At 43.1% G+C, this 22,414-nt stretch overlaps 1 protein-coding gene across 1 annotated transcript in view; it reads left to right on the top strand.

The window, feature by feature from the left end:
* The window catches only part of GFOD1 (Gfo/Idh/MocA-like oxidoreductase domain containing 1), a 56,870-nt gene that overhangs the window by 29,401 nt on the left and 5,055 nt on the right, over positions 1-22,414 (top strand). The gene's annotated exons all lie outside the window — the stretch shown is intronic.

Genomic DNA, 22,414 nt, shown 5'->3' with positions numbered 1-22,414 from the left:
CTACTTAAGAACCCGGTCACGGAACGAATTAAGTTCTTAAGTAGAGGTACCACTCTATTAGTGAAAAATACAGATCTAAGGAATCAATAGTTGTTATGGTCATGGAATTAAAAGAAAGACACTACCCCCCCTTTTCAAATTGATGTAAAGTCAAAGGATAGGAAGGCCTATTCGTTATAGTCAAGCCAGGGAGTCAGGAATACCTGCCCTGGCATAGCAATTGCTTTTCTCAAGAGGTGCATAATTAGGAAAGTCTGCCAGCCTTAACCTTTGTAGTCATTGCTTATTAATGAGTTGGCACTCTGAAGGTAGGAATTAGGAATTAGATTCAGTGTGGCTGGGCCTTTGAACTGAGCATAGGATTGCTTTGCTTCAAGGCTTCCGTAAAACATGATTCCGATCCACATTGTTCTTGGGTTGGAAATAATCCTGCTAAAATACACATTGCCTGTTTAGGAATGGCTCCAAATAAGAGAGATGCTTCCTCGGATGTTCAGAAAAGGTGCCATGTCTTGTGCTTTCATCTTCCTTAGGGCCAGAGTGAGTGAGTAACAAATAGCGAAATTAGCCCACAGTTCCACCAGTTTTATGATATATAAAATTTATGCTTGGTATGTCTGTATGTATGATTGGTTTCTCAAATTAGGGTTTCTTAATTTAACTTAAACTAAAATATTAGATTTGTTTATATTGTCTTATTATTGTTGTTAGCTGCCCCGAGTCTACGGAGAGGAGCGGCATACAAATCTAATAAATAAATAAATGTGATAACTGGAGTCACACAGGGCTCTTATTTCTGCAAGTGAAATTGTGTTTCCATAGAATAGATTATGTAATGTTTCGTTCACTTTCAGCCTAAAGTTGGGCTCCCCTTTTGGCAATAACTATAAGATTTGTTGTTTTACAAAGTAGAAAAAAAGGAAGCGGAATTGAAGAATGGAATAGAGTAGGATAGGATAGGATAGGATAGGATAGAATAGAATAGAATTCTTTATTGGCCAAGCGTGATTGAATGCACATGATTTTTGTCTTTGGGGCATATGCTCTCAGAGTACATAAAAGAAAAAAAAGGGAAAAATACATCAAGAATCATAAGATACAACACAGTTACAGTCATAGGTTACTAATAACCAATTACGTCCTACTAGGAAACAAACAGAACAATATAAATTGTAAAAATGAAAACAATATGGTTATAGTCATATAAGTGGCAGGAGATAGATAATAGGAAGAATGAGAAGAATAATAGTACAGTAATGCAGTAGGAATACCATAGTTTGACAGGGTTGTGGGAATTAGTTGTTTAGGAGAGTGATGGCATTCAGTGAAAAACTCCTTGTGTCTAGTTGTTCTGGTGTGCAGTGCCCTATAGCATAGTTTTGAGGGTAGAAGTTGAAAGGATTTACATCCAGGATGTGAGGGATCTGTAGATATTTTCACAGCCTTCTTTTTTTATTTATTAGATTTATTTATTAGATTTGTATGCCGCCCCTCTCCGCAGACTCAATGACAGACTTAATAATTCCTCTGTAGAACTGTAGCTCTTCCGGCAGTTTGAGCTTTCTGAGGCCTGATTTGTGCTCTCCCGCATGTGCTGAGAGATGCCTGTGGCGCGGGACAGCAGAGAGCAGGCCACACAGGCGGAGTTTGGGCAGGCCACTGTTGCTGTTGGCTCTAGCTGCTGTTCATGTGCAGCAGCCGAAATCTAGTGTGGATGTCCTCGCGGCAGCGAGATTTGGGCAAAAATTGCCGATTTCTTTACTGGAATCATGCTGGTTGCGCATGCACTGCGTGTGCATGCCTGGTGGCAATGGATCAAGGCTACATGCTCCATTTCCACCACCGGAACAGCATTTCCGTCGTTCCGGCTCATGGCCCATCCCTGTTCCCTTCCCTCTATCTCTTTCTCTTCCCTCTACCTTCTGCTCCGAGTCCACGGAGAGGGACGGCATACAAATCTAATAAATTATTATTATTATTATTATTATTATTATTATTATTATTATTATTATTATTATTTCTCCCTTTCTCTCATATTCTTACTTCCGTCCTCCCTTTCTCCCCTTATAATAATAATAACTTTAAAAATTTGAATATTTCTAATGAGGATTTAACATGGAAATTGAGTGTTTTGGTATTATATTATAAAATGATGTTTGATAGTTGAAGAAGGTGATGTGAAAAGCAAATATAAAGAAATCTATTGTTTTTGAATATAAATGGAAAAAATGCTGAAGAGCAAAATTGGATAGTATTATATCATTATAATTAATTTGAATAATTGAAGGAAATTTAAAAAATAAATTTTAAAAAAATATTGTATGTGATAGGGTTTAATTTTTTTTAAAAAGGAATAAGAAATATTTGGGTTAGGGCAAATGGTAATATTGTTTATATATTAGAAAAGAAGTAGGAGGAAAGTAAAATTTAAAAATACAGAGGAAAAAATACTATGGCAGAAATTGAAAGATATAAATTGAGTTTGGAGATGTTTTGACTCGGCCAATACACTGTTCAGATATAAATGCATGTGTGTTTGCTTTGGGGGAAAAAAAACCTTTTTATTTAAAAAAGAAAGACCGAAGACCCCTTTGTTTTGGTCCAACCTCTGGAATGCTTCTCTGGTTTTTTGGTGTTGTTTCTTCTGTCTTGTTGAGATTTTTCATGCCAGAGGATGCAAAATATTTACCCTTTGCTGAATAGCTTCTCTGGCTTAGGTCACATCTGGGGAAAAATCATTACATAACCTGTGATCTGTTTACTTAGCATATGTGCAAACCTAGCCAACTGTGATTTATTCAGTAAATAATGATTTTTTAATGCCAGTTTCTAAGTTGTCACGATAGAGGTAGAAAAGCTGAGAGTGGCACACATGTTAGAACTTGTAGTTCAGTGAGACTTGCCTCCAGACAGAACTGCACCTTTAATTCTCTCTCCTTCCAACTTTATTAGCCAGCAGTAATATGTGATTATCGATTTTGTAGGCTACAGAACGTCTTCTCCTTCCTTACCAGGTAAAATTAAAACCCCTGTCTGTAATCAACTGAAAAATATTGGTTTATTGATTTTAGAACACACATACCTCCAGTGAAGGGCGTATTAATTTTTACTATATATATAAAGGAATATATATAGCTATAGATGTGGAGCTGTTCTGTGCTATGTGTGCCTAATATCAATTCGGCTATTTTAAAACATAAATCTAGTGCTCTTATGGAAAGCAATAAGAGAATGTCCAAGAATAGTGTAACAGATTGCCATGGGGCGAAGTGGGAGGCAATTGTTCTGGCACATCAAGGTCACTTTCTCCACTTCACCTGTGCCTCAACTTGGTTAATTTTGACCATAATTTTAGCATTCATGTGCTCAGAAATGACATAGAGGACTGGCAGAGGACTGCCTGTCAGGTTAGCAGGCATAAGACTTTTGTTTTTGTTTTGAATTTATATAGAGTGGGTACAGAAAAAATTCAGACCCCTTTAAATTGTTCACTCTTTGTTTCACTGCAGCCAGTTGGTAATAGCAAAAAAGTTCATTTTATTTCTCATTAATGTACACTCAGCACCCCATCTTGACAGAAATAAAACAGAAATGTAGATATTTTTGCAAATTTATTAAAAAAGAAAAACTGAAATATCATAAGTATGTGGGGTGCTGAGTGTAGATGAATGAGAAATAAAATGAACTTTTTTGCTTTTAAAAGAGTCTGAATACTTTCCGTACCCAGTGTATATTTTAATAAATATATATAACTGTAAGCTGCCCAAAGTTTGGATTAATGCAAAGCATTATTTGCTTTGATCTTTATGTTCAATATTAGACTGGGGAATGATTAATCAAGTGGGCCTTTTACAGATGTAGGTTTCCTAGTTAGTCACTTGATAGAGGTCCCTATATTCTGCCTCTGATTATTACATCTGTATAAAGCATAGTTTTTCCCTGAATACCAATTGCAATAATAATAGCTATTACGTTTGGAAAATTCAATTCAATTTATTAGATTTGCATGCCACCATTCTCCGAAGACTCGGGACGGCTCACAGAATAAATATAAAACAAGCATATAGAACAAATCTATCATATTGAAAAGTATGACTAAAAACCCTATGTAATACAGTGATCCCCCGCTCGTTGCGAGGGTTCCGTTCCAGGACCCCCCGCAACGAGCGGGTTTTCGCGAAGTAGCGCTGCGGAAGTAAAAACACCATCTGCGCATGTGCAGATGGTGTTTTAAACTTCCGCAGTGCTAGCGAGGAGCCGAAGATTGGGGGGCGGCGCGGCTCTTTTAAAACATCGCCGCCGACATGGGGGGCTCGCTAGCACTCCCCCGAACCCCCAACCCGGGTTTGGGGGGGTGCTAGCAAGCCCCCCATGTCGGCGGCGATGTTTTAAAAGAGCCGCGCCGCCCCCAATCTTCGGCTCCTCAGCGGCGAGCGAGCGAGCGAAGCCAAGCCGGCAGCAATGTCGCCGCCGCTGCAGCCAACGCGCGCTACGATCTTCCGGGCCAGCCAGGCTCAGTCACGGAAGGCAGCCGCTTGGCCCGGGATGCTGGGCCGAGAGGAGCCGGGCTTGATCCGCTGAGCCTGGCTGGCCCGGAAGATTGTAGCGTGCGTTGGCTGCAGCGGCGGCGACATTGCTGCCGGCTTGGCTTCGCTCGCTCGCCGCGCCGCCCCCCAATCTTCGGCTCCTCAGCGGCGAGCGAGCGAAGCCAAGCCGGCAGCGATGTCGCCGCCGCTGCAGCCAACGCGCGCTACGATCTTCCGGGCCAGCCAGGCTCAGCGGATCAAGCCCGGCTCCTCTCGGCCCAGCATCCCGGGCCAAGCGGCTGCCTTCCGTGACTGAGCCTGGCTGGCCCGGAAGATCGTAGCGCGCGTTGGCTGCAGCGGCGGCGACATTGCTGCCGGCTTGGCTTCGCTCGCTCGCTCGCCGCCCCGCCCCCCAATCTTCGGCTCCTCAGCGGCGAGCGAGCGAAGCCAAGCCGGCAGCAATGTCGCCGCCGCTGCAGCCAACGCGCGCTACGATCTTCCGGGCCAGCCAGGCTCAGCGGATCAAGCCCGGCTCCTCTCGGCCCAGCATCCCGGGCCAAGCGGCTGCCTTCCGTGACTGAGCCTGGCTGGCCCGGAAGATCGTAGCGCGCGTTGGCTGCAGCGGCGGCGACATTGCTGCCGGCTTGGCTTCGCTCGCTCGCTCGCCGCGCCGCCCCCCAATCTTCGGCTCCTCAGCGGCGAGCGAGCGAAGCCAAGCCGGCAGCAATGTCGCCGCCGCTGCAGCCAATGCGCGCTACGATCTTCCGGGCCAGCCAGGCTCAGCGGATCAAGCCCGGCTCCTCTCGGCCCAGCATCCCGGGCCAAGCGGCTGCCTTCCGTGACTGAGCCTGGCTGGCCCGGAAGATCGTAGCGCGCGTTGGCTGCAGCGGCGGCGACATTGCTGCCGGCTTGGCTTCGCTCGCCGCTGCAGCCAACGCGCGCTACGATCTTCCGGGCCAGCCAGGCTCAGTCACGGAAGGCAGCTGCTTGGCCTGGGATGCTGGGCCGAAAGGAGCCGGGCTTGAAGATCGCAGCGCGCGTTGGCTGCGGTGGTGAGGGCTTGCGATGGAGGGTGGAGGAAGCGGCCATGGGAGAGCGAGCTGCCTCAGGGAGGAGGATCAGGCGGGACCAGGTGGGGGCTGGAATTTCTCCGCCAGGGCGAAGGGCGGGCGAGCGGCGAAGGGCGGGCGAGCGGGTGCTGGGGAGGGCTTCTCGCCCTCCCGCCAGCAAGAGGGGGAGCGAACGGCGTGGGCAGGCGAAGGGCAGGCGAGCGGCAGCGAGAAGTTTGCGTGGGCGGTGGGGAAACTCCTCGCTTATGCCAGCAAGAGGGGGAAGACCCAGGGAAGCCGCCCAGCAGCTGATCTCCCGGTTGCCATCTACGCATGCGTGCCCATAGAAAAAAAAGGGCACGCATGCGTAGATGGTATTTTGACTTCCGGGTTGAAAAATCGCAAATTACCCTGTTCGCAATGGTCGGGGACGCAATAACCGGGGGATCACTGTACACTATCATACAATACAATCACACCATGCATCACATTTATTGGTCAGAAGGGCAAGGTCTAATTGTCCCAAGCCTGGCGACATAGGTGAGGCTTAAGACTCTTGCGGAAGACGAGGAGGGTGGGGGCAGTACGAATCTCTGGGGGGAGCTGATTCCAGAGGGTCGGCACCCCCATAGAGAAGGCTCTTCCCCTAGGCCCTGCCAAATGACATTGTCTGGTTGACGGGACCTGGGGAAAGCCAACTCTCTGAGATATTAACCGACCGCAGGGATTTATGTGGCAGAAGGCGGTCCTGTAAGTAAAACCTGTATGTAAAACCTGTATATTTAAAGATCCAATCAAATTGGATATAATTTCAGAAAAGTTGGAATGAAAAGTACTTAAGGTGCCACGAGAGTCTGCATGTTAACGCTAAAGCAATTGTAGTTTTCTTAAGAGGAAAATCCCCATTATAATTGTTGGATCATTAGAAGGAATTATATCACCTACTGTGTCTTTGCTTCTGGGTAAAAGGCTCTGAATGCCACGGGAAGCAAACCATTCAGCGATAATCACAGTGGAAGTATCTTCTTTGCGTCTAAATGTATGTTTAGATGATGAGGGGTAAGGCTCTTGAAGTGACTGCACTGAGTTTTGGAGAGAACACGAAGCATCTCTCTGAAGGGATTTTTCTGTGTTTTTTTTTTTTTTTAAAGAACTGAAATGTGGGAGAGAGGATTCCAGATGGAAGATCCCAGCATCAAACTCGACTGCACGAAATACGACTTTAGTAACCGAGTAGTTAATGCATGGAACTCACTACATGACTCTGTAGTATCATCACCTAAACTCCAAAACTTTACCCTTAGTCTATCTACTGTTGACCTCTCCCGATCCTAAGAGATCAGTAAGGGATGTACACCAGCATGCCTTCTGTCCCCTGTCCTAATTTTTATCTCTTACTAGTATCATGTATATAAACATTGTTATATCTTTGTATACTACCAATATGTACTTGACTAGCTAACTAACTGAATGAATGAATGAATGAATAAATCAAATCAAATTAAATTAAATTAAATTAAATTAAATCAAATCAAATCAAATCAAATCAAATCAAATCTGGAATCCCTGCTCAGTTCTGTGAATGGGGGATATAGAAAACAGCTTGTCTACAACCATTATATTTTAGAAGCATTCTATAAAATAAAGTATGCAAAGTGACCTGTCTTTAGGCGTTCCAACTTAAGCAATATTTGCTAAGGTTAATAGGCAAGCAGCTGAATAATAGCTGCCAGAAGCTCAAAACACCCGCACTATTCAAGCAGCCAAGGATTTGATAAAAGAGAAATAAAGCAGAGACTTTTCCATTTTTTCCAAGGAGACCCTTCCTTTATAAACAAAGAAGTCTAATAATTTCTCTGTTACAAAGATCTAATGCTTCCTGTTGGTATGTAAATTACTGCGCTCCATTTCTTGTGATTCCTCTGCGGAAGCAACGTTTCTGGGATTGGGGACTCGTCAACAGCAGAGATATAAATTGGGAATTTACTGGGAAAATAATTCTGATTTGATTTAGTGCAGGATGAATTCTTGTTCTTAGGACTGATAAATCGGCTGTGGCGAGGGGGGCGTTTGCCCAGGTTCGTCTGGTGCACCAGTTGCGGCCCTATTTGGACCGGGAGTCGCTGCTCACAGTCACTCATGCCCTCATCACCTCGAGGCTCGACTACTGTAACGCTCTCTACATGGGGCTACCTTTGAAAAGTGTTCGGAAACTTCAGATCGTGCAGAATGCAGCTGCAAGAGCAATCATGGGCTTTCCCAAATATGCCCATGTTACACCAAAACTCCGCTGTTTGCATTGGTTGCCGATCAGTTTCCGGTCACAATTCAAAGTGTTGGTTATGACCTATAAAGCCCTTCATGGCACCGGACCAGATTATCTCAGGGACTGCCTTCTGCTGCACGAATCCCAGCGACCAGTTAGGTCCCACGGAGTGGGTCTTCTCTGGGTCCCGTCAAGTAAACAATGTCGCTTGGCGGGAACCAGGGGAAGAGCCTTCTCTGTGGCAGCCCCGGCCCTCTGGAAGCAACTTCCCCCAGAGATTAGAATTGCCCCCACCCTCCTTGCCTTTCGTAAGCTTCTTAAAACCAACCTCTGCCGCCAGGCATGGGGGAACTGAGATACTCTTTCCCCCTAGGCCTTTACAATTTTATGCATGGTATGTCTGTATGTATGTTTGGTCTTATAATAAGGCTTGTAACTGTTTTAATATTGGATTTTTATATGCTGTTTTTATTACTGTTGTTAGCCACCCCGAGTCTACGGAGAGGGGCGGCATACAAATCCAATCAATCAATCAATCAATCAATAAATAAATAAATAAATAATAAATAAATAAATAAATAAATAAATAAACAAATAAAAATAAAATAAATAAAATAAAATAAAATAAAATAAATAAATTTAGACAAATAAGAATGTGGATATTAACATGTGAGTATTAACTTTCATCAGCCTGGAGACTGGGATTGCATCAATTTTGCCTGGCCAGTCTCCTTCCCTCACTTGGGTTGTTCAGTTTTTACAACTCAGTCAGCCAAGGAGACGTTTTTTAGATCAGCTCCAAGCAGATTGAAGTTATTTAATTTCTCGTTGGTCTTCTTCCTGAGAGAAAGGCTGTTTGTCAGGCAGAGTTGCTTCTGCAGATCACTGCCTATTTCTTCTTGCTCGCTGGGGCTGGTGAGTAATGAGCCGACCGCCTTGTTAAGAGCGGCTGCTCCCACAAGGGTTTTTCCCCCTTGGTCCTTGCTTTATGGGAGTAATCCCTTCTGGGAACTCTAATGCTGCAGGCACTTACTTTTTCCCTGCGGTTTGGCCATAGGCGAGTGAGTAGGTCCTTCCCAGTCCACTGGGACCACCGCCACAACGCTGACCCTTATTTTGACCTTACTTTCCAGGGGCTCTCCCTTCTCTTGGGATCCCCTGATGTTACTGGTGCAGGTTTCCTTAATCATCGAGCCGTGGGTGAATAAGCGGGTTCTTCCTGGTTTGCTGGAACGACCACCACTGCCCAAAGAGCCTCCTTCGAGGTGAGGACTGCACGGCATCAGCGTTGCAGGCTTGTTTGAAGAGGCCCGCCCTGAGAAGGACATCCTGGATTAAGCAGCCGAGGTAGCGGCATTTTAAACAGCTGTTTCTTCTTGCCGGCCACAATTTTGTTACCGCATAGTTGTGACAGCCATTTTATCTGGGGATATGCATGAGGCCTGGGGAGTCAGCTGCCTAAAACAGTTTTCCTCCCCTTCTCTTCACACTTATTTACATTAGCCCTAACTGGCTCTGGCTCTCCCAGATCGCCATTTGTTGCCTCTTAATAGTGGCTGCCATTTTGTTTTGCATACCGGATTGCTGGGGCAAATTCCCTCTCACTGTGGGGTTCCCTGTCAGCGGCGCATTGAGGAAAACCTGCATTGCGCTTCCCAGAGGCCTTTTGCTTTTCTCTCGCCATCAGCTGTATCTGGCCCTTCCTTACCCTTCCATCTAAACTGAGCCTTGGTGGCAGTTTTCATGACAGACCAACACAAGGCCGGTGAACTACGAGGGGCCAGGTCAAGGGCCGCAAAGGTTCTCGATCCGCCCCAAAAGGAGATTCCAGCAGGGCCAAGGCTCCCACTTCCTCCTCCACCTCAGAGAAGGATGCTGAGAGGCACTACAGGACTCTGGAGTGCCTTTTCAGTTCTTGGCAGGAGTAGTCACTCCCTCCCTTAGTGTGGGTCCAGGGCCCAGTTCCAGGGTGGTGATTTCTCTTTTTCAGGTACAGTAGAACCCCGACTTACGAGACTAATTGGTTCCGGAAGGAGGCTCGTAAGTCGGAACGCTCGTATGACGAAACATTGTTTCCCATAGGAAACAATGTAAAGTCAATTAATCCGTGCAACAACAAAAAAAACCGCTGCCGCCGAACGCGGAAGTTAGCGTTCGGCTTCAGGAGACAGCTGCGAAGCGGAGCGCGTGTTTTAAAACGTGGCAGCTGGCCTGGGGGGCTCGGGGGTTTCCCCCCGAACCCCGCAGGCCGGCTGCCATGTTTTAAAACACGCGCGCCGCTTCGCAGCTGTCTCCTGAAGCCGAATGCTAACTTCCGTGTTCGGCTTCAGGAGACAGCTGCGAAGCGGCGCACGTGTTTTAAAACGTGGCAGCCGGCCTGGGGGGCTCGGGGGGAAGCCCCCGAATCCCCCAGGCCGGCTGCGACGTTTTAAAACACCCGCGCCGCTTCGCAGCTGTCTCCTGAAGCCGAACGCGGAAGTTAGCGTTCGGCTTCAGGAGACAGCTGCGAAGCGGCGCGCGTGTTTTAAAAGGTTGCAGCCGGCCTGGGGGGCTTGCCAGCACCCCCCCGAGCCCCCCAGGCCGGCTGCAACCTTTTAAAACACGCGGGATACGAGCGCCAAGGAGCTGTCTCCTGAAGCCGAACGCGGAAGTTAGCGTTCGGCTTCAGGAGACAGCTCCTTGGCGCTCGTATCACGAATGTGAGCTCGGGAGGCGAACAAAAATGTCGCTCCCCTCCCAGCTCTTATCTCGAGTAGCTCGTAAGTAGAGCTGCTCGTATGTCGAGGTTCCACTGTACTTACCTTGGACCTCTTTGTTGCAAAAACTAAACAACCCAGGCGAGCAAAAGAGATTGGCCAGGCAAAATTGATATACAGGTAGTCCCCAGGTTACACCCTCCCCGACTTACAGTGTTTCGTGGTTACGGCACGAAACCGGCCCCCTCCTCCTGCCAAACTACGCTCGCTTGGTTTGCTCTCACCGCCCCAAATTTTGGCAGTGGGCTCCAGAATCGCTGGCATTCACCGGCTCCGGTGCTTTCTGAACCGCGGGGGTTGGAAGAAGGCATGAATGAAGCGCTTTAGCAAGCAGGCAATTTTTTTAGTTGCCGCGGTGATATCATGATGTGACAACCTGGGGGCAGCAAGGCCCTTCAAATTTGCGTATTCAAAGCTCAAATCGAGCTTTAGAGTAGCTGGCCATGCTACAGGCTTGAGGGGAATCAGGCAATACAGTGTTAGAGAGAAATGAAGATTCCGACTTACACCGAAATTCGGCTTACAATCCACCATAGGAACGGATCGACGTGGTAAGTCGGGGACTACCTGTAGTCTCAATCTCCAGGCAGATGGAAGTCACACATGACTACTCCTGCCAAGATCCAAAAGGAACACATCAGGATGTCCATTTAATTTAGCTCTAAAACAAGCAGAGGAAAAATTGCCAGTATTGCACTCAGTCAATGTATAAATAAATCAATATTGATGCTGCCATTGCTTTATAATGAAGAGTATCATTTTATAGATTATGTGAACGGTTTTTTTAAAAATATCACCAGCCAATATGACATGAGAACTTGTTTTAGATGTAATTTAGTTTAAATATGCAACTTCACCTCTTGGTCAACAAGAGCTAAAGTTGAAAGTGGCACTTGAATAGGCTGCTTAAATCTTTTTCAAAACAACTGTATTGGTATAAACTATATATGGGAATAAAATATATTCTGACTCTTTGTATCAGATGTTTTATGCAAGGGAAAACAGCTGTTGGTTAATCAATAATTAGCTTTAGTTTCAAATGTTACATTCAAGTAATGTGAGATCTTTATGTGGCATTTTGTCAATACAGGGAATATAAAATCCAATACAGAATTTACAATCCTTTAAATAATTAGATAGTTGTGGAATATGGTTTCGAAAAGATAACACTTTCCACTCCTGTCTGCCTCCTCCATTTCAATTTTCTGTCAGTCCCTATTTAATTATGAAGATAGAACCAAGTCAAAGTGATGTTTGAAAATTTAATGTGCAGCTATGTTGATCATGACTGTGATTTGGGTGTTTTCCAGATAGTATAATGCATCTAACTAATGGCTATTTTGAATGGATAAGTTGAAAAAAAGAAAAAAAAGAAAAAAGACCCAAAACTCAGTGTTTCAATATATTATAATAATAATAATGATAATAATAATAATAATAGTTGTTGTTATTGTTGTTTTGTTGTTGTTTTGTTGTTGTTGTTCTTCTTATTGTTATTATAATTAATTAGATTTGTATGCTGCCCCTCTCCGAAGACTCGGAGTGGCTCACAACAACAAAATAGTACAAATCCAATGATTAAAACAATTTAAAACCCTTAATATAAAAACAATCATATCTATATAATAGACAGAGCCACTTTTAGACAGCATTCCTGTATTCCAGATTTGGTGTAGATTTAGAGAATCTTGGTTAGAATCCTTAATTTTCAAAGTGAGGCCCAAAGTGACTGTATGTCACTAAACAATGTCGTTTGGCAGGACCCAGGGGAAGAGCCTTCTCTGTGGCGGCCCCGACCCTATGGAACGAACTCACCCCAGAGATCAGAATTGCCCCCACCCTCCTCGCCTTTCATAAGCTCCTTAAAATCCACCTTTGTCGTCAGGCATTGGGGAACTGAGATATTCCCTTCCCCCTAGGCCTATACAATTTATACATGGTATACTTGTGTGTATGTTTGGTTTTTTAAATAAGGGTTTTTAAAATTATTTTAAATATTAGATTTGTTATAAGTTGTTTCATTATTGTTGTTAGCCGCCCCGAGTCTTCGGAGAGGGGCGGCATACAAATCTAATAAATGAATGAATGAATGAATGAATGTCTCTTGACACATTCCTTGTCATCTGCCAGGTTCTTTTAGCACAGGGGTGTCAAACTCAATTTCATTGAGGGCCAAATCAGGGTTGTGTTTGATCTCGGGAGGGGGCAGGGGAGGCACAGTCAGGGGAGGCATCGCCATCTTGATGTCATTTGTGTCAGGGACACCTGTGGTGGCCCGAGTGCTCGGACAGCGAAAATGGGTTCCCAATCTGTTTTCGGCTGGAACAGCCCCCTGAAACCCTCTGCCAGTGAAAACGGAGCTTGGTCCCGAGTTCCATTTTCATTGGCAGAGGTTTCAGGAGGCTGTCCCACATGACAACGGACATTGGGAGCCTGTTTTCGCCGGCAGAGGCACTACAGGCTGGTCCTTTGCTGTTCTCCTTCATGGGGGATATAGCAGACAGGCGTGGGTTAAATCCATCTATTCAATTGCATCCTTAGTCCTCCTCCAAATTGTCTTGAACCTAAGAGGAAAGAAGAGACGCAGATATGCAATATGCAGATATGCCTATGTTACCCGGACATAAAATTACTCCCTTAATTGAAAATAAAATGTGGTGCTTCTAGTGCAGAGTGTATACAATTCCTTACGTACCCTTCTTTCAAGATGTATTCAGCTACTGAAATAGACCCAAGGAAACAGTGCCATTACCTTAATTACCATTCTCAATATTAACTTGGAACTGTATACCAAACCTAACCTATATCCTTTGGATTGGTTTCCAGTCGAAAGATATTTAATATTCAGGTAGTCCTCAGGTGGCAACAGTAATTGGGGCTGGAATTTTCGTTGCTAAGCAATGGCATTTGTAAAATGATGTGTTTAATGATGTGTTCCTCACTTTGAGAATAATATGTTTATACCACCTTGTTCTAAAGCAGGACTCAACATTTCTCCTTGTCCCCTAGGTTATAGATATCCAAAATCACGTTGGCGACCATCTGTAAGTTACCGGCATGAGTCTTGAGTTTCCAAAAGCGAAGTACAGTATTTGCTTCTCAGCAGTGATTTACTACTGTACATTTAATACTTGCTGTGCTTTGAATAATTATTTGCATAGTAAGCAGTGTTTTTTAATACGGTTATGCGCATTCAGAGAGAATGACTGTTTGCTTTGCATTAGTAGAGGGAGGCAATTCATGTGCTTTCTGAGATGGAGACAGAAGAGAAAGCAATTAGCTGAAGTTGATGTTGTCAGAGTCAGCTGAATATCATGACCAGATGTCTCTGCATTGCTGGCTCTTGCTCCACAAGAGTATTTTTGGACATTGTAGAAAGAACAACAGTGGCCTTTAAAGACAACCAGAATCAATAGGACGAAGTAGTATTTAGGTTGGGAATAAACCTTCCATTGATTCAATGTGGGATGGAAAAGGTAGTTTTTGTTGGTATGTCTCGGTATAGCTAGGCTATGAGACCTTCGACATACACCGAGCAGAGATTAAGAAGAGTGTGGATGTGTGTGTGTTAAAGCCAATAATGACACAGACTTAGTTATGCTGATTAAGTACTATTTACATATATACATAAAACAGAAACAATCCATAAACTGCACATAGCAAGCACTAAGCAATACAACATAAACTGCACATAGCAAGCACTAAGCAATACAATATAAACTGCATATAACAAGCACTAAGCAATACACACTCCCCCCTCAAGGTAAAGACAAAAGTGAATGAGCAATTCAGCATCATTGTAGGAGAGAGTACTAGCGCCCTGAACCAGCCAAAACTCTTAAAGTGATATTACTACTTAAATACAATAAACTACAATAGGCAGTTTAACATGGCGATCCCAAATAACCATGTACCATGTACTAACAGTTTTGCTGTTTGGCATGGCTGCTGCAAATCTTTTTCATGCAGATTAGACCTGTTATAGGGTCTCTAGGGCAGTGATGGCAAACCTTTTTTCCCTCAGGAGCTGAAAGAGTATGCGTGCACGCTATCGTCCATGCGCGAGTGCCCACACCCATCATTCAATGCCTGGGGAGGGCGAAAACAGCTTCCCCCACCCCCTGGAGGCCCTCTGGAGGCCAGAAACGGCCTGTTTACCAACTTCTGGTGGGCCCAGTAAGCTCGTGTTTCGTCCTCCCCAGACTCCAAAGGCTTCCCTGGAGCCGGGGAAGAGTAACCCCCCCACCGAGGCTCTCTGGAAGCTAAAAATGTCCTCCCACAGCCTCTGTGCAAGCCAAAAATCAGCTGGCCGGCACACACATGCACATTGGAGCTGAGCTAGGGCAACGGCTCGCGTGCCAGCAGATATGGCTCCGTGTGCTACCTGGTGCACCCATGCCATAGGTTCGCCATCACTGCTTTAGGGAATACCTTAAGGATTTCACACACATACACTGTAATTTCCTAAAATTAATATAATAGAAGATTGAAACATAGAAGACTGCGGCAGGAAAAAAGACCTCATGGTCCATCTAATCTGCCCTTATACTATTTCCTGTATTTTATCTTAGGATGGATATATGTTTATCCCAGGCCTATTTAAATTCAGTTACTGTGGATTTACCAACCATGTCTGCTGGAAGTTTGTTCCAAACATCTACTACCCTTTTAGTAAAATAATATTTTCTCATGTTGCTTCTGATCTTTCTCTCATATGACAAAAAGGGGGTACAAAACTGAAGTCTGACAGGAAAAAAAAAGGCTGACTTCAATGTGCCACATGGCTAGGAGGCAACTTTGTCAAATCTCTCTCCCTATAATGCGTAGATGCTTTCAAATGATCTGTTTTATCTTGGTGATTTCTAACCTTTATTTTAAATGACTTTCACATTTAGCCTGGAGAACATCTCTGAATGAGACTCTTGCAACTCCGCGGATAAAAGGAGGTTGCAGAGTTGAAAAGGGCATTTGCTTAAGGCTGCAGAGAGTCATGGCCAATTGGAATGGACTTTAATAAACCGAGACTATGAGATTGTTTAAAGTTTAATTGTTTTAATTTGTTTACATCACTTTCATGCAAACTTCCTCTGGTGTAGCTCTAGTTATTTGTTTCTCTTGGTTGTAAGACATTTGCATCTGGCTTTCATTCTTTTTTGTCCAAAGTACAAACCGTGCATTGATGTTTATTGTTCCTCTTTTGCCGAACCAGACAGTATACATAGATTAACAATTGTCATGCAAACAGCCAAGGGATCTAAAGCAAAGTCTGGTATTCTAATATTCCACAGTGCTGATTATCTGCAGCAGTGCCGCTGTCATGGAGATAGCCGACAGATAGAACAATATAGAGCACTGCATCTTGTGCATACACCCTGTAGGTTGTACACCCACAAGGGCCTGTTCTGGGTCCTATTCTTTTTAATGTGTTTGTGAGTGACATAGGGGAAGGTTTGGTAGGGAAGGTTTGCCTATTTGTCGATGACTCTAAAGTGTACAATAGGGTTGATATTCCTGGAGGTGGCTGTATTATGGTAAATGATTTAGCTTTACTAGATAAATGGTCAAAGCAATGGAAACTGCAGTTTAATGTTTCCAAATGTAAAATAATGCACTTGGGGAAAAGGAATTCTCAATCTGAGTATTGTATTGGCAGTTCTGTGCTAGCAAAAACTTCAGAAGAGAAGGATTTAGGGGCAGTGATTTCTGACAGTCTCAAAATGGGTGAACAGTGTGGTCGGGCGGTAGGAAAAGCAAGTAAGATGCTTGGCTGCATAGCTAGAGGTATAACAAGCAGGAAGAGGGAGATTGTGATCCCGCTATATAGAGTGCTGGTGAGACCACATTTGGAATACTATGTTCAGTTCTGGAGACCTCACCTACAAGAAGATATTGACAAAATTGAACGGGTCCAAAGACGGGCTACAAAAATGGTGGAAGGTCTTAAGCATAAAACGTATCAGGAAAGACTTCATGAACTCAATCTGTATAGTCTGGAGGAGAGAAGGGAAAGTGGGGACATGACGGAAACATTTAAACATGTTAAAGGGTTAAATAAGCAGACGTGGTTGGTAAATCCACAATAACTGAATTTAAACATGCCTGGGATAAACATATATCCATCCTAAGATAAAAATACAGGAAATAGTATAAGGGCAGACTAGATGGATCATGAGGTCTTTTTCTGCCGTCAGTCTTCTATGTTTCTAGGTTAATAGAGGACAGACAGAGAGAGCACTCGAGGTGAATATGACATAATAAATTTCCCTATCCAATGTGACTTAAATATCGTCTTTAATGTGTCTAGGTCTTGTTTTTTTCGCCCAATGTGGCATGAACGTACGAAAACCATGATAAAGTATGCATCTAAGTATGACATCTTCAAAAGAAAAAAAAAACAAGAAAGTCCAGTTACCTTTTTGAAAAAAGCACCCTTAGGACAACCATGATCTGGGTGATTGAGAATCTCTGCAGACTTTTAGCTACAAAATTTGAAATGAACACCCTTTGAATGGTGTGGCAAGAAGAATGGATTTCCAGAGAAAAGGAAAAAAAAATGCAAATTACAAGAACCAGGAGCACTACTCAGGTGATCCTGAGGACACAAATGATTTTCCAGTACTTCAGAAAAACTAAAATATCAGGTAGCCCTTGAAAAATCCAGCATGCTAGCTCTTAAAAAGGGTTCAGATTCACTTTTAATTTTTATTCCAGTTGAAATGCTAACACCACATGCAGGTGTGTAATGTACAGAAGGGTGCAATATAATTGTTATTTCTTTAGCGAAATTAATTTAGCAGTAAATGAATTATTGTAAAAAGGTTTCACTCTCAGATGCCAGTGACCCACACACTTCCAAGGGAGATTGAGTGGAAGGAGGCTGAAGCACGCCCAAAGCTCTGTTTGTTGTGGCCTCAGAATACTGTACTCTCTAACAGTAGCTAAATAATCAAATGTATGTTTGTGAGGGGAGCCCTGTAGCATGGAAAGGAAGAGGCAGCAGGTAGCAGCATCAGCAGCCAGTGTATAGGAGGCAGTGTATTGGAGGCGCATACTCCTCCTCGCTGCCTCAGAGTCCCTCTTTTTTTTTTAAAGCCATAAAGTTTTGGATTTTTTTGATTCTCCTCACCTTATTTTCTTCCTTTTGCAGTGACTGTCCTCCTCCTCCTCCTCCTCTTCTTCCTCCTCCTCCTCCAACCCAAATTTCGAGTTTTTATTTCTTTCCTAATGGGTTTGCGTGCATTATTTGCTTTTACATTGATTCCTAAGGGAAAAACATTGCTTCTTCTTAAGAATGTTTCTACTTAAGAACCTGGTCATGGAACGAATTAAGTTCTTAAGTAGAGGTACCACTGTATTTTAGTCTCTCCCATAGAAAGCTTGAAGAAATTACGTTACTTCTGACTAAATATTTTTCTCTAAAAAAACAGCCTTGCTTACTCTGTATTTCTGTGTATTGTCTGTATCACCATCCCATCTATTGTGGTAGAAATCAACCATAAATGAAGAATTTTCTTCCTATACAAATAACAGGGTATCCAGCAAACCTGGAAAACAGGGAAATCAGGGAATTATCAGGGAAATTGGTGGTTCGGGAAATATAAGGGAATTATCAGTGAATTTGAATTATCAGGGAATAGAGCCGGGATGGCACAGCAGGTAGAGTACTGTACTGCAGGCCACTGAAGCTGACTGCTAGATCTGCAGGTCAGCGGTTCACATCTCATCACCGGTTCAAAGTTAACTCAGCTTTTCATCCTTCTCAGGTGGGTAAAATGAGGACCCGGATGGTGGGGGCAATATGCTGGCTCTGTTAAAAAGTGCTATTGCTAACATGTTGTAATATCTGTAAGAAGGGCGGCATAAAAATTGAATAAACAAACAAACAAACAAATTTGTGAAAAAAATGGAATAAATTAGGAGGGGAAAAACAAACTGTATTAAAATGTTTAAAAGTCAGGGAAAAATCATGTTAAAAAAAGGGATCGCGCTGTCTCGCAGAGTCAAGCAAAAATGAGCATAACTGGCAACAACTTGCTTCCTCAATTACTGATATTTCTCTATGGCTTAGCTGTTTGGTATGACGTCATCTACAACCGTGCCTTAACGTGATCGCAAGTTACAGGAAAATATAAGGGAATTTCAAATGCTTCCCCCTGGACAAATAAATATCAGCTTCAGAGGTGAGATTTCCCCCCCCCCCCCCGAACTTCAGCTGCAGAAGAAAAACACAAATTTATTTTCTACATGTGCTCTTTTCCCTGTAATTCCAGTTGATCCTCTTCTGCATTTTCAAACCTTTGTGTGTTCAGATAGAAAGACACATTTTAAAGAAGTTTAATCCTTAGTGTGAAATTTCCATTCATACTTACCGGTAGTGATCAAATGTTGTAGTGGAAAGTGCTTCTACTTGACGTTTCAGCAATTCTGTTTCAAATCTGCTTTTATTTTATGGGTCAACTCAACCCCATCCCAGTTGTAGGTTATTATTATTATTATTATTATTATTATTATTATTATTATTATTATTTATTAGATTTGTATGCCGCCCCTCTCCGTAGACTCGGGGCGGCTCACAACAATAACAAGAACAGTGTAAGAACAAATCTAATAATTTAAAAACACTAAAAACCCCATTATTAAAAGTAAACAAACACACAAACATACCATGTATTCCCTGCCTTTGAACATGCTCAGCTCTTATAGGGCTCTTCCGTATCCCCAGACATGAGATTCAAATGAAGATTACAATTTTGATTTCTTGCACATCTCAGGGTTTTCCAAGTTTGCTGATATTGCTCTCTTGGACCTAGACGCTACCATTTTTGCTACATAAGCAACAGCATCCTACCCATTAAAGATGGGAGAATTCAAATATCGTAATTCTGCTGATCCTCCGAGATCCGCAGACTGCCCATGCAACTACTTTAAGAGTGATAGCTAAACTCCCCAAATATATGCATGATTACACAGTGCAACAAAGCATGAGCTGAGCATCTGCTGTGACTCTGTTTGAGTAGTCATTTGTTAATCGAATGGGTGGTGACAGTTCAACCCCCTTGAAGTGCTGAAAAATGCTTCTCACAAAGCCAAGAGACTGGAGTTCAGCATTCTATGCTTGCAAATTGAGGTTATAATGGCATGTGGGTTTTGGTATTCTTCTAGGCAAGTGATGGAGAATCTTTTTTCCCATGGGTTCTGAATGTGTGTGTGTGCACGCTATTGCACACAGGTGAGTGCCCACACCCATAATTCAATGCCTGGGAAGGGCAAAAACAGCTTCCCCCACCCCCCTGGAGGCCCTCTGGAGGCCAGAAACGGCCTGTTTCCCAACTTCTGGTGGGCCCAGTAGGCTCGTGTTTCGCCCTCCCCAGCCTCCAAAGGCTTCCTTGGAGCCAGGGGAAGTGTGAAAGCGTCCTTCCTCATCCCCCCAGAGGCTCTCTTGAAGCCAAAAACGCCCTCCTAGAACCTCTGTGTGAGCCAAAAATCAGGTGGCCGGCATATACATGCACTTTGGAGCTGAGCTAGGGCAACGGCTCAGGTGTCAGCAGATATGGCTCTGCGTGCCACCTGTGGCGCCCGTGTCATAGATTCGCCATCACTGTTCTAGGCTCTTTCAGTTGTTACTCTCTCTCCACAACTCTGTCATTTTAAGTAACAATGGTAGCATTGCTTTTATTTATTTATTTATTTATTATTTATTTATTTATTTATTTATTTATTCATTCATTCATTCATTCATTCATTCATTCAGTTAATTAGTTATTAGTTTTGTATGCCGCCCCTCTCCGAAGACTCGGAGCGGCTCACAGCAGGAACACAAAATACAAATCCAATGATTAAAAAAGCAGAACAGTTAAAAAAGCCCTTGATTAAAAACATTAATGCAACCCAAACAAACCATACATAAAACGGAGTGGCCAAGGGGAATCAATTTCCCCATGCCTGGCGGCAAAGGTGGGTTTTTTAGGAGTTTGCGAAAGGCAAGGAGGGTAGGGGCGGTCCTGATCTCTAAGGGGAGTTGATTCCAGAGGGTCGGGGCCACCATAGAGAAGGCTCTTTCCCTGGGTTCCGCCAACTCTGTGGGACCTAATCGGTCGCTGGGATTCATGCGGCAGAAAGCGGTCCCGGAGGTATTTTATCTTATGATGTCAAATGTATCTTTCTGAAATTTGGGGAATCAGTGGTTTTTAAGAAAAATGGATGAGATCCAGCTGAATTTCTGCACGTTCTCTTTTACAAACTGTTAGGATATTGAATTTAATAGCTGGAATAGTAAAGTGTACAATAGACCAGAACACAGTTACAGTTGATTTGAGGCAATCTACACAATGATCGGTTGCCGTAAATATAAAGGGGGAGTTTCCCTCCCCCCCTCCCGGTGTGTTCTGTATACCTCATGATATCCCTGTGTTTCTGACTATTTTATCTTCTTCCTTTTCTGGATGATGACAAAGACTGCTATTACTGCGCAATTCCATGAGAAGACACCTAATAGGGGGGCTGGCAGCAACCCCACAGCAAGTTTTAGGACCATCGTTCAGTGGTGATAGAGAATTGGAGAGGTGGAATTGGGGAGGTGGAAGGTCTGAGGGTGGAGAGGGCTGTACTAGAACTCATCCATGTGAGCTACAGGTGTGAAACCACATTACGCTGTATTTATTCACAAACTTTATTTATTTTTATTTTTTTAAATATTTATATTAAATTGCCTAGACAGACATGACATACATAACATGCAGCACTTAGTGGAGGTACAGTGGCTCCGCTCAAAGTAGAAGACATCTTCATATTTAAAAGAAAAAAAAGTGAAAAGAAAAGATCTTGTCGTTGTTTAACACCGTCTATAAAATACCGGTACTTAAAAATATCAATTATAAGGTGATAGATAGAAACACATCTAAAGTATTTAAGAACATATATACCGGTATCTAGTGGGTTACAAAGAAAAAGAGATAACTTTACTGTTATACTATTTCAAATATACTAGTATCTAGTAGTTATATTGTAGTAGATGATGATTATTCACAATACAAATGTAAACTCCTTTTTTCTTCTACTTTTTTCTTCTACTTTCTTTTTTCCTCCCTTTTTTTCTTTTATTTTAGTTCAATTTAGGCTATAATTTTAAAAATTTTATATATGTTTTTATTCACAAACTTTAGATTTAGTTCTTCTGTTCCTGTTCACCCATCTATAGTGGCTGCCAGTTCCACTGTGTAGTTATCAGACAATGCAATCAACTTATCAGGCTAGAGCTGCATAAGCTAAGGCTTAAGGGCTAACATGAATGCATAGCATGTGACCTTTCAGATATTACTGAACTGCAATTCTTTCATCCTTTGTTATGGTCCACACTGATTGAGACTGTTGAGAGTTGTAATTCATCAGTATATACATGATCGGAAATAGGGCAGCCGTGCGAAAAGTTTTGGATGCTGCTCCCAAAGCTGTTCCAAATATGCCAATCACTAAATTGTAAGTTTTAAAAGGATAGGATGGAAAAATGAAGTACCCTGGAAAGCAATCAGTTCTTAATCTCAGTTTTCAATGGTATTGTTTTGTCATTTGAGATTATAATCCAGTATAAAATATAATTTTAGGCCATAAAGGTAGAAAATGGAAGAAATTCTGTTAAGCTCAGATTTCGTTTATAAGTGATGCAGCTGAGTATGAGAATACATGTTAATATAAAATTTAAATACAAAATGAAGAGTTACAAGCATCAATATAGGATAATGTATATTTGCAGAATTTCCCTTCTTCAGACTGAACGGAAAACTTTTGCCAACTGAGACCCTTCAAATTCATGTTAATTAT

Source organism: Erythrolamprus reginae, chromosome 3 (genome assembly GCF_031021105.1).
Source record: "Erythrolamprus reginae isolate rEryReg1 chromosome 3, rEryReg1.hap1, whole genome shotgun sequence".
In the NCBI taxonomy this organism is placed as follows: domain Eukaryota; kingdom Metazoa; phylum Chordata; class Lepidosauria; order Squamata; family Dipsadidae; genus Erythrolamprus; species Erythrolamprus reginae.
Note: the sequence above shows the minus strand (reverse complement) of the source record. Positions and strands in the feature narration are given on the sequence as shown.